This window comes from Theropithecus gelada, chromosome 14 (genome assembly GCF_003255815.1).
Source record: "Theropithecus gelada isolate Dixy chromosome 14, Tgel_1.0, whole genome shotgun sequence".
Lineage (NCBI taxonomy): Eukaryota > Metazoa > Chordata > Mammalia > Primates > Cercopithecidae > Theropithecus > Theropithecus gelada.
This window is the reverse complement of record NC_037682.1, coordinates 75,319,551-75,329,917: the sequence shown is the minus strand read 5'-3', so window position 1 is coordinate 75,329,917 and position 10,367 is coordinate 75,319,551. Positions and strand designations below refer to the sequence as shown.

The window sequence follows — 10,367 nt, the reverse complement described above, 5'->3', positions numbered from 1 at the left end:
ATTTTTATCTCACAATCCTATTGCCTAAGAGAGTTCTTAGCACATTGTACATGAATTTCTACTGGGTCAATTAATAAGTGACCATATATATTAAAGTCCACTGTAACAAAGTACACTGCATTTGTTCAGTTAACCAGTATGACTGCCTGCTATATGCCAAACAGCATGCTAGTCCCTTTGTGCACAGAGATAAACATGGTTTTATTCTTATTGAATTGATAATCTTAGTGAAGAAGAGAGACATTAAGCAAGTAAATAAATTAGTAGTCTGTTAAGATTTAAAATACTCTAAAATATTAAGAGGGAATGTGTCTCTCCTCCATGTGAAGGAAGCTCCAGTAGCATAACTATCGTCATTCTTCATCCCCTTATCCAGTCTGCCCTGGGTAAAGTGACTTGCCCAATTGTAAATCTAGTAGAAGAAACAAGGCATAATTAGCCTACTTCCTCCCCACTCCTATTTGGGACCAGCCTATCTGAAGAGACATTCATTCTATTCTGCTTCTGTGGGATCAGGCTCTGCCTCTGCAGAGACAGGGTCTCATCTGTTGCCAGGCTGGAGTGCAGTGACTATAGGCATGATCATCTTTAGCCTCGATGAACTCCTTGGCTCAAGCAATCCTGCTGCCTCAGCCTCCAAAGTAGCTAGGACTACAGATATGTGCCACTGTGCTCAGCAAGAGAATATGGGTTTTATCTTAAGGCCAGTAAGCTTCCTATCACTGAACTCTAGAATTGGACAGATTTACCCTGTCTCAAGCATTGCTCTACTGGGCCAGACCCTTAACCTGCTGAACTGGTTTCAGCAATCAAATGCACTGTTGTCACAGCAAACTATTTCTGGTGATATTAGGTCAGAATGACTTTAGTATCCACATGAAGTACATGCAAGGGTCCAAAGGGTGGGCAGTCTATGGAATGGTGAGATGGCTGCTGCCACGGAAGCCCAAAACCAGTGACAGATCTTCAGGGGGAGACAAGAGCGACACAGCTGGCCCCAAGAGAGTCATAAATCTTTCCTAGCTCATGGAGGGAAGAGAAGAGAAAAGAGAGGGGGGTAGGAAAAAAGAGGGAATTGAAGTCAGAACTGAACTGAAAAGCCATAGCTGTTTTTTAGTTGGCCAAGCACTACTACTCTTTAAGATCAAGGGGAAAAAGAGGAAAAACTAAAGCTAAGTGTTTCTTATCCTGACCAATCTGCCTCTTCTCTATATTCTTAAAAACCTTGCAGTTATGTCATTTGAAAAAAAAATTTTTTTAAACATGTCCACACTAGAAGTGAAGGGTACTCTCTAGAAAGTGAAAGAAATAGAAGATGGCCGAATAGGAACAGCTCCAGGCTATAGCTCCCAGCATGAGCGACACAGAAAACAGGTGATTTCTGCATTTCCAACTGAGGTACCGGGTTCATCTCACTGGGGCGTGTCAGACAGTGGGTGCAGGACAGAGGGTGCAGCCCACCGAGTGAGAGCCAAAGCAGGGCAAGGCATCGCCTCACCCAGGAAGTGCAAGGGGTAAGGGAATTCCCTTTCCTAACCAAGGGAAACCATGACACACAGCACCTGGAAAATTGGGTCACTCCCACCCTAATACTGTGCTTTTCCAAGGGTTTGAGCAAACGGCACACCAGGAGATTATATCCCACACTTGGCTGGGAGGGTCCCACACCCATGAAGCCTCTCTTATTGCTAGCACAGCAGTCTGAGATCTAACTACAAGGTGGCAGTAAGGCTGAAGGAGGGACGCCTGCCATTCCTGAGGCTTGAGTAGGTAAACAAAGTGGCCAGGAAGCTCGAAAAGGATGGAGCCCACCGCAGTTCAAAGAGGCCTGCATGCCTCTGTAGACACCAGCCAAGTGTAGACTCTGGAGATAAGGCATAGCCAGGGACAAGGCACAGCCAAACAAAAGGCAGCAGAAACCTCTGCAGATTTAAATGTCCCTGTCTGACAGCTTTGAAGAGAGTAGTAGTTCTCCCAGCACGGAGTTTGAGATCTGAGAAAGGACAGACTGCCTCCTTAAGTGGGTCCCTGACCCCAAGTAGCCTAACTGAAAGGCACCCCCGAGTAGGGCAAACTGACACCTCACACGGCCGGGTACCCCTCTGAGCCGAAGCTTCCAGAGGAACGATCAGGCAGCAACACTTGCTGTTCAGCAATATTCACTCTTCTGCAGCCTCCGCTGCTGATACCCAGGCAAACAGGGTCTGGACTGGACCTCCAGCAAACTCCAACAGACCTGCAGCTGAGGGTCCTGACTGTTAGAATGAAAACAAACAGAAAGGACATCCACACCAAAACCCCATCTGTACATCACCATCATCAAAGACCAAAGGTAGATAAAACCACAAAAATGGGGAAAAAACAGAGCAGAAAAGCTGAAAATTCTAAAAATCAGAGTGCCTCACCCCCTTCAAAGGAATGCAGCCCCTTGCCAGCAACAGAACAAAGCTGGATGGAGAAAGACTTTGACGAGTTGAGGGAAGAAGGCTTCAGATGATCAAACTTCTCCGAGCTAAAGGAGGAGGAGATTCAAACCGATCGCAAAGAAGCTAAAAACCTTGAAAAACGAATGGCTTAGACGAATGGCTAATTAAACAATGTATAGAAGTCCTTAAATGACGTGATAGAGCATGGCACAAGAACTATGTGACAAATGCACAAGCTTCATTAACCAATTCAATCAACTGGAAGAAAGAGTATCAGTGACTGAAGTTTAAATGAAATGAAGCAAGAAGTAAAAATAAAACAAAGAAAGAATACAAATAAATAAACATAAAAAATAAAACGAAAGAGTAAAAATAAATGAACAAAGCCTCGAAGAAACATGGGACTATGTGAAAAGACCAAATCTACGTCTGACTGGTGTACCTGAAAGTGACAGGGAGAATGGAACCAAGTTGGAAAACACTCTTCAGGATATTATCCAGAAAACTTCCCCAACCTAGCAAGGGAGGCCAACACTCAAATTCAAGAAATACAGAACACCACAAAGATATTCCTCGAGAAGAGCAACTCCAAGACACATAATTGTCAGATTCACCAAAGTTGAAATGAAGGAAAAAATGTTAAGGGCAGCCAGAGAGAAAGGTCAGGTTACCCACAAAGGGAAGCCCATCAGACTAACAGCGGATCTCTCAGCAGAAACTCTACAAGCCAGAAGAGAGTGGGAGGCCAATATTCAACATTCTTAAAGAAAAGAATTTTCAACCCAGAATTTCATATCCAGCCAAACTAAGTTTCATAAGTGAAGGAGAAATAAAATCCTTTACAGACAAGCAAATGCTGAGAGATTTTGTCACCACCAGGCCTGCCCTACAAGAGCTCCTGAAGGAAACACTAAACATGGAAAGGAACAACCGGTACCAGCCAGTGCAAAAACATGACAAAATGTAAAGACCATCAATGCTAGGAAGAAACTGCATCAAATAACAAGCAAAATAACCAGCTAACATCATAATGACAGGATCAGATTCACACATAACAATATTAACCTTAAATGTAAATGGGCTAAATGCTCTAATTAAAAGAGATACAGACTGGCAGATTGGATAAAGAGTCAAGACTCATCAGTTTGCTGTATTCAGGAGACCCATTACATGTGCAGAGACACACATAGGCTCAAAATACAGGGATAAAAGGAGATCTACCAAGCAAATGGAAAACAAAAAAAGGCAGGGGTTGCAATCCTAGTCTCTGATAAAACAGACTTTAAACAAAGATCAGAAGAGACAAAGAAGGTCATTACATAATGGTAAAGGAATCAATTCAACAAGAAGAGCTAACTATCCTAAATATATATGCACCCAATAAAGGAGCACCCAGATTCATAAAGCAAGTCCTTAGAGACTTACAAAGAGACTTAGACTCCCACACAATAATAATGGGAGACTTTAACACCCCACTGTCAACATTAGACAGATCAATGAGACAGCAAGTTAACAAGGATATCCAGGAGTTCAACTCAGCTGTGCACCAAGCGGACCTAATAGATATCTACAGAGTTCTCCACCCCAAATCAATGGATTATACATTCTTCTCAGCACCACATCACACTTATTCCAAAATTGACCACATAGTTAGAAGTAAAGCATTCCTCAGCAAATGTAAAAGAACAGAAATTATAACAAACTGTCTCTCAGACCACAGTGCAATCAAACTAGAACTCAGGATTAAGAAACTCACTCAAAACCACTCAACTACATGGAAACTGAACAACCTGCTCCTGAATGACTACTGGGTACATCACGAAATGAAGGCAGAAATAAAGATGTTCTTTGAAACCAATGAGAACAAAGATACAACATACCAGAATCTCTGGGACACATTTAAAGCAATGTATAGAGGGAAATTTATAGCACTAAATGCCCACAAGAGAAAGCAGGAAAGATCTAAAATTGACACCGTAACATCACAATTGAAAGAATTAGAGAAGCAAGAGCAAATACATTCAAAAGCCAGCAGAAGGCAAGAAATAACTAAGATCAGAGCAGAACTGAAAGAGATAGAGACACAAAAAACCCTTCAAAAAATCAATGAATCCAGGAGCTGGTTTTTTGAAAAGATCAACAAAATTGATAGACTGCTGGCAAGACTAATAAAGAAGAAAAGAGAGAAGAATCAAATAGACGCAATAAAAAATGATAAAGGGAATATCACCACTGACCCCACAGAAATACAAACTACCATCAGAGAATACTATCAACACCTCTATGCAAATAAACTAGAAAACCTAAAAAATTGGATAAATTCCTGGACACATACACCCTCCCAAGACTAAATCAGGAAGAAATTGAATCCCTGAATAGACCAATAAGAAGCTCTGAAATTAAGGCAATAATTAATGGCCTACCAACCAAAAAAAGTCCAGGACCAGACAGATTCACAGCCAAATTCTACCAGAGGCACAAAGAGGAGCTGTACAAAATAGTTTCCTTCTGAAACTATTCCAATCAACAGAAAAAAAGGGAATCCCCCCTAACTCATTTTATGAGACTGACATCATCCTGATACCAAAGCCTGGCAGAGACACAACAACGAAAGAATTTTAGAGCAATATCTGTGATGAACATTGATGCGAAAATCCTCAATAAAATACTGGCAAACCGAATCCAGCAGCACATCAAAAAGCTTATCCACCACCATTATGTCAGCTTCATCCCTGGGATGCAAGGGTGGTTCAACATACGCAAATCAATAAACGTAATCCATCACATAAACAGAACCAAAAACAAAAACTACATGATTATCTCAACAGATGCAGAAAAGGCCTTTGACAAAATTCAACAGCCCTTCATGCCAAAAACTCTCAATAAACTAGGTATTGATGGGCCATATCTCAAAATAAAGAGCTATTTATGACAAACCCACAGCCAATATCGTACTGAATGGGCAAAAACTGGAAACATTCCCTTTGAAAACTGGCACAAGACAGGGATGCCCTCTCTCTCCACTCCTATTCAACATAGTGTGGGAAGTTCTGGCCAGGACAATCAGGCAGGAGAAATAAATAAAGAGTATTCAATTAGGAAAAGAGGAAGTCAAATTGTCCGTGTTTGCAGATGACATGATTGTATATTAAGAAAACCCCATCGTCTCAGCCCAAAATCTCCTTACGCTGATAGGCAACTTCAGCAAAGTCTCTGGATTCAAAATCAATGTGCAAAAATCACAAGCATTCTTATACACCAATAACAGACAAAAAGAGAGTCAAATCATGAGTGAACTCCCATTCACAATTGCTTCAAAAAGAATAAAATACCTAGGAATCCAACTTAAAGGGATGTGAAGGACCTCTTCAAGGAGAACTACAAACCACTGCTCAATGGAATAAAAGAGGCAACAAACAAATGGAAGAATATTCCATGCTCATGGACAGGAAAAATCAATATCATGAAAATGGCCATACTGCCCAAGGTAATTAATAGATTCAATGCCATCCCCATTAAGCTACCAATGACTTTCTTCACAGAATTGGAAAAAACTACTTTCAAGTTCATATGGAACCAGAAAAGAGCCCACATTGCCAAAACAATCCTAAGCCAAAAGAACAAAGCTGGAGGCATCACACTACCTGACTTCAAACTATACAACAAGACTACAGTAACCAAAACAGCATGGTACTGGTACCAAAACAGAGATGTAGACCAATGGAACTGAACAGAGCCCTCAGAAATAATGCCACACATGTATAACCATCTGATCTTCGACAAACCTGACAAAAACAAGAAATGGGGAAAGGATTCCCTATTTAATAAATGGTGCTGGGAAAACTGGCTAGCCCTATGTAGAAAGCTGAAACTGGATCCCTTTCTTACATCTTATACAAAAATCAATTCAAGATGGATTAGAGAGTTAAATATTAGACCTAAAACCATAAAAACCCTAGAAGAAAACCTAGGCAATACCATTTAGGACATAGGCATGGGCAAGAACTTCATGTCTAAAACACCAAAAGCAATGGCAACAAAAGCCAAAATTGACAAATGGGATCTAATTAAACAAGAGCTTCTGCACAGCAAAAGAAACTACCATCAGAGTGAACAGGCAACCTGCAGAATGGAAGAAAAGTTTTGCAATCTACCCATCTGACAAAGGGCTAATATCCAGAACCTACAAAGAATTCAAACAAATTTACAAGAAAAGAACAACCCCATCAAAAAGTGGGCAAAGGACATAAACAGACATGTCTCAAAAGAAGACATTTATGTACCCAACAGACACATGAAAAAAATGCTCATCATCACTAGCCACCAGAGAAATGCAAATCAAAACCACAATGAGATACCATCTCACACCTAGTTAGAATGGCGATCATTAAAAAGTCAGGAAACAACAGGTGCTGGAGAGGATGTGGAGAAATAGGAACACTTTTACACTGTTGGTGGGACTGTAAACTAGTTCAACCATTGTGGAAGACAGTGTGGCGATTCCTCAAGGATCTAGAACTACAAATACCATTTGACCCAGCCATCCCATTACTGGGTATATACCCAAAGGATTATAAATCATGCTGCTATAAAGACACATGCACACGTATGGTTATTGTGGCACTATTCACAATAGCAAAGTCTTGGAACCAACCCAAATGTCCATCAGTGACAGACTGGTTTTAGAAAATGTGGCACATACACACCATGGAATACTATGCAGCCATAAAAAAAGGATGAGTTTATGTCCTTTGTAGGAACATAGATGCAGCTGGAAACCATCATTCTCAGCAAACTGTCGCAAGACAGAAAACCTAACACCGCATGTTCTCACTCATAGGTAGGAATTGAACAATGAGAACACTTGGACACAGGGTGGGGAACATCACACACCGGGGCCTGTCGTGGGGGAGGGGTAGTGGGGAGGGATAGCATTAGGAGATACACCTAATGTAAATGATGAGTTAATAGGTACAGCACACCAACATGGCACATATATCCATATGTAACAAACCTGCACGTTATGCACATGTATCCTAGAACTTAAAGTATAAATAAAAAAAAAAGAAAGTGAACTATAACTAGATTTCTTTTGATTACTATACCAGCTATTTTAAAGCTTATGTAAATACTTGTAAAATTAATTACTCATAAATCTCTTGTCTTGCCTGTGTAGAGTTATATAAGAATAATATCGGGAGAAGGTGTGCAACTGAGTCCATGTCATTTAAAAAATCTCTAAATCTCTGTAACATTTCTGCCTTCAGAATTGGAATAGAAGCATATCAGAGTAATTCTGAGAGAGTTTGTATAGACTTACATTTATATCAATTTTTTTAATGAAAGAGAAAAATCTAGCAGGTTAATTTAGTCATTTCACTGATTAGTACCTTCTCACAAACACTCCTCCAGAAGAAACCTTTTTTTTTACTCGCCTTTTCTCTTTGTTTGACTCACAAGAAGCGCTGTCTTCCTATAAACAAAGGAAAAGAGGGTCAAATACAATTTTCATGCTAGCACACATTTTCGTCTTTCTACATTGCCTATTCAAAAGAAAAAAAATTAACCATGCTAGTATTTTCAACTCTGATTAAATTTCTTTTAGGATTTTTTGTGAATAAATTCCCAAATCTGAAGTACCAGTGTATTATATTGTGCTGAATCGTATGACTAGGAGGCAACTTAAGAACTAGAGAAAGAATATAGAAAATTTAGTGGGTAAGAGGTGGCTACTTGTCAGATATAGCCAATTTTCAATGTTATCTCATTCAGTTTTATCTCTACCTAAAGATCCCCAGACACTAATATTTAACAAGATATTGGTAACTGAAAGTGTTAGTATGTCATCTGGATTCTTTTGCCAGTCCCATAGTGCTGCGAATCATTCCCTAGCTTCCCCATTCCCTCTTTTGTTTTTGTACTTGATCCCTCTACTGCTCTAGTCTCATTGTGCACTTTGCCTAGTCTCCTGGTCTCACTGTTTCTGAATATTTCTTGTCCATCTTGGTATTCTTAAGACCCAGCACGGAAGAATCAATAAATACTATGGTAAGGAGCAAGCAGGGCTGGAAACACAATGAGTGGTCACTAGATGTTAATTATCTTTGAGTAATTCTTCCAATCAAAAATGCTCTGCATCTAGTTAGGCAGGACAGCTCTGAACACAGACGCTCTAAGAACAGCACAAGGACCATGTCCCTGGGGAGAGCCCATGGCTGGAGTTAGTTCCCCAGGGTGTTCCTGCCCACACCTTTTCTAATGAGTCCAGTTAGTTTAACTCAATAGTGTGTGAACATGGAAGTAAGCTGCCATTATCCAACACCGCCTGGAAAAACAACCATGCATCTGGTCCCTCCCATATCCCTCAGCTGCAAACTTGAGAGTAGGATAAACTTCTAGCTTTCTCTTATAGTGGCCAGGTGTTTGTGGGCATAGGGCAATACAGATGGTCTCTTCTCTTGGAAAAAAAGCTTAGCGGCCAGTCTGAAGAAAAATAACAAACCTTTGATTGGGACTCAGCATATGATACAACTGTTCTTCGTACTATACATAAAAAATAAAGTGTAGTGAGTAGCATTACCAATATTTTAAAGATGACGCCAGGTGCGGTGGCTCACGACTATAATCCCAGCACTTTGGGAGGCCAAGGCAGGCAGATCACTTGAGGTCAGGAGTTCAAGACTAGCCTGGCCAACCCTATCTCCATTAAAAATACAAAAATTAGCTGGGCTTGGTGATGCATGCCTGTAATCCCAGCTGCTCAGGAGGCTGAGGCATAAGAATCGCTTGAACCCAGGAGACAGAGGTTGCAGTGAGCCGAGATTGTGCCACTGCACTCCAGCTTGGGCGACAGAGCAAGACCTTGTCTCAAAAGAAAAAAGAAAAACACTCAGGTGGGGCAGGAGTTTAACCTAATCTAACTAGATGGAATTAGAGAAAGAATATAGAAAATTTGGGGGGAAGAGGTGGCTACTTGTCAGATATAGCCAATTTTCCAGTGCTTTAATAAGAGTTATGACTTCCAGAAACAGGCAGGGTATGGTGGCTCACATCTGTAATCCCAGCGCTTTAGGAGGCTGTCGTGGGCAGATCGCTTTGAGCTCAGGAGTTTGAGACCAACCTGGACAACAATCCCCCCTCTCTACAAAAAATACAGAAAAAATTTAGCTGGGCATGGTGGCTCATGCCTGTAGTCCCAGCTACTCACGAGGCTGAGGCTGGAGGATTGCTTAAGCCTGGGAAGTGGAGGCTGCAGTGAGCCGAGATCATGACCCTGAATGCCAGCCAGGGCACAGAGTGAGACTCTGTCTCAAAAAAATTAATTAAAGAGTTCCAAAGACAGTAATACTTATTTTTCTTTACCTTTTATATATTAGAAGAGACCTTAAGGATTCCAAATTTTCTAGAAACAGTGGTTAAATAACAAAGTCCCTCCTAACACCAAATATGTAACTTGTTCTATCAAACCAAGTCTTAAAATACAACTACTTCAAAAGAAAATATGTGCTTGGCATTCAACAGGCCTTCCATAATTGTTCACTGAAGGTTCCATATCTCCAAATTTCTAAAAGCTTCTGCATTTGGAGAACATTTTTCACCAAGATTACTCGTTTCTTTATCTTACATTATAGCCAAGAAGTATATTTCTCCCTAATACATGTTTTCTCCTAAACTCAACAGAACTATATATTAAGATACTAAATACATGAATCATAATGCTTAAGCACCAAAAGCAATTCTAAATGTAAATGCAATCTATTACTACAACAAAATTAGACAAAAATCCTTGTGGTGAAAATGTATATATTTTTTTACCCTGAAAGAATTAACAGGTTTGTTGAACAGATTAAAATTCTACACATAAAACTGTTGACTTTGTGGATCTACCAATTATTGCTGGGATATATGGAATTCTTATTTTTCAAAAAGCCTATGCACTCT

The 10,367-nt window shown here is 40.3% G+C and overlaps 1 protein-coding gene across 1 annotated transcript in view; it reads right to left on the bottom strand.

Moving 5' to 3' along the window:
* Positions 1 to 17: 17 nt before the first annotated feature.
* ANKRD42 (ankyrin repeat domain 42) overlaps positions 18 to 10,367 on the bottom strand; it is a 77,763-nt gene continuing 67,413 nt past the window's right edge. The window contains exons 12-13 of the mRNA XM_025355705.1: positions 7,817 to 7,899; positions 18 to 412 (exon numbers count right to left, since the gene is read on the bottom strand). The gene's annotated coding sequence lies outside the window, so the exon portion shown is untranslated. The remainder of the gene's footprint in view (positions 413 to 7,816; positions 7,900 to 10,367) is intronic.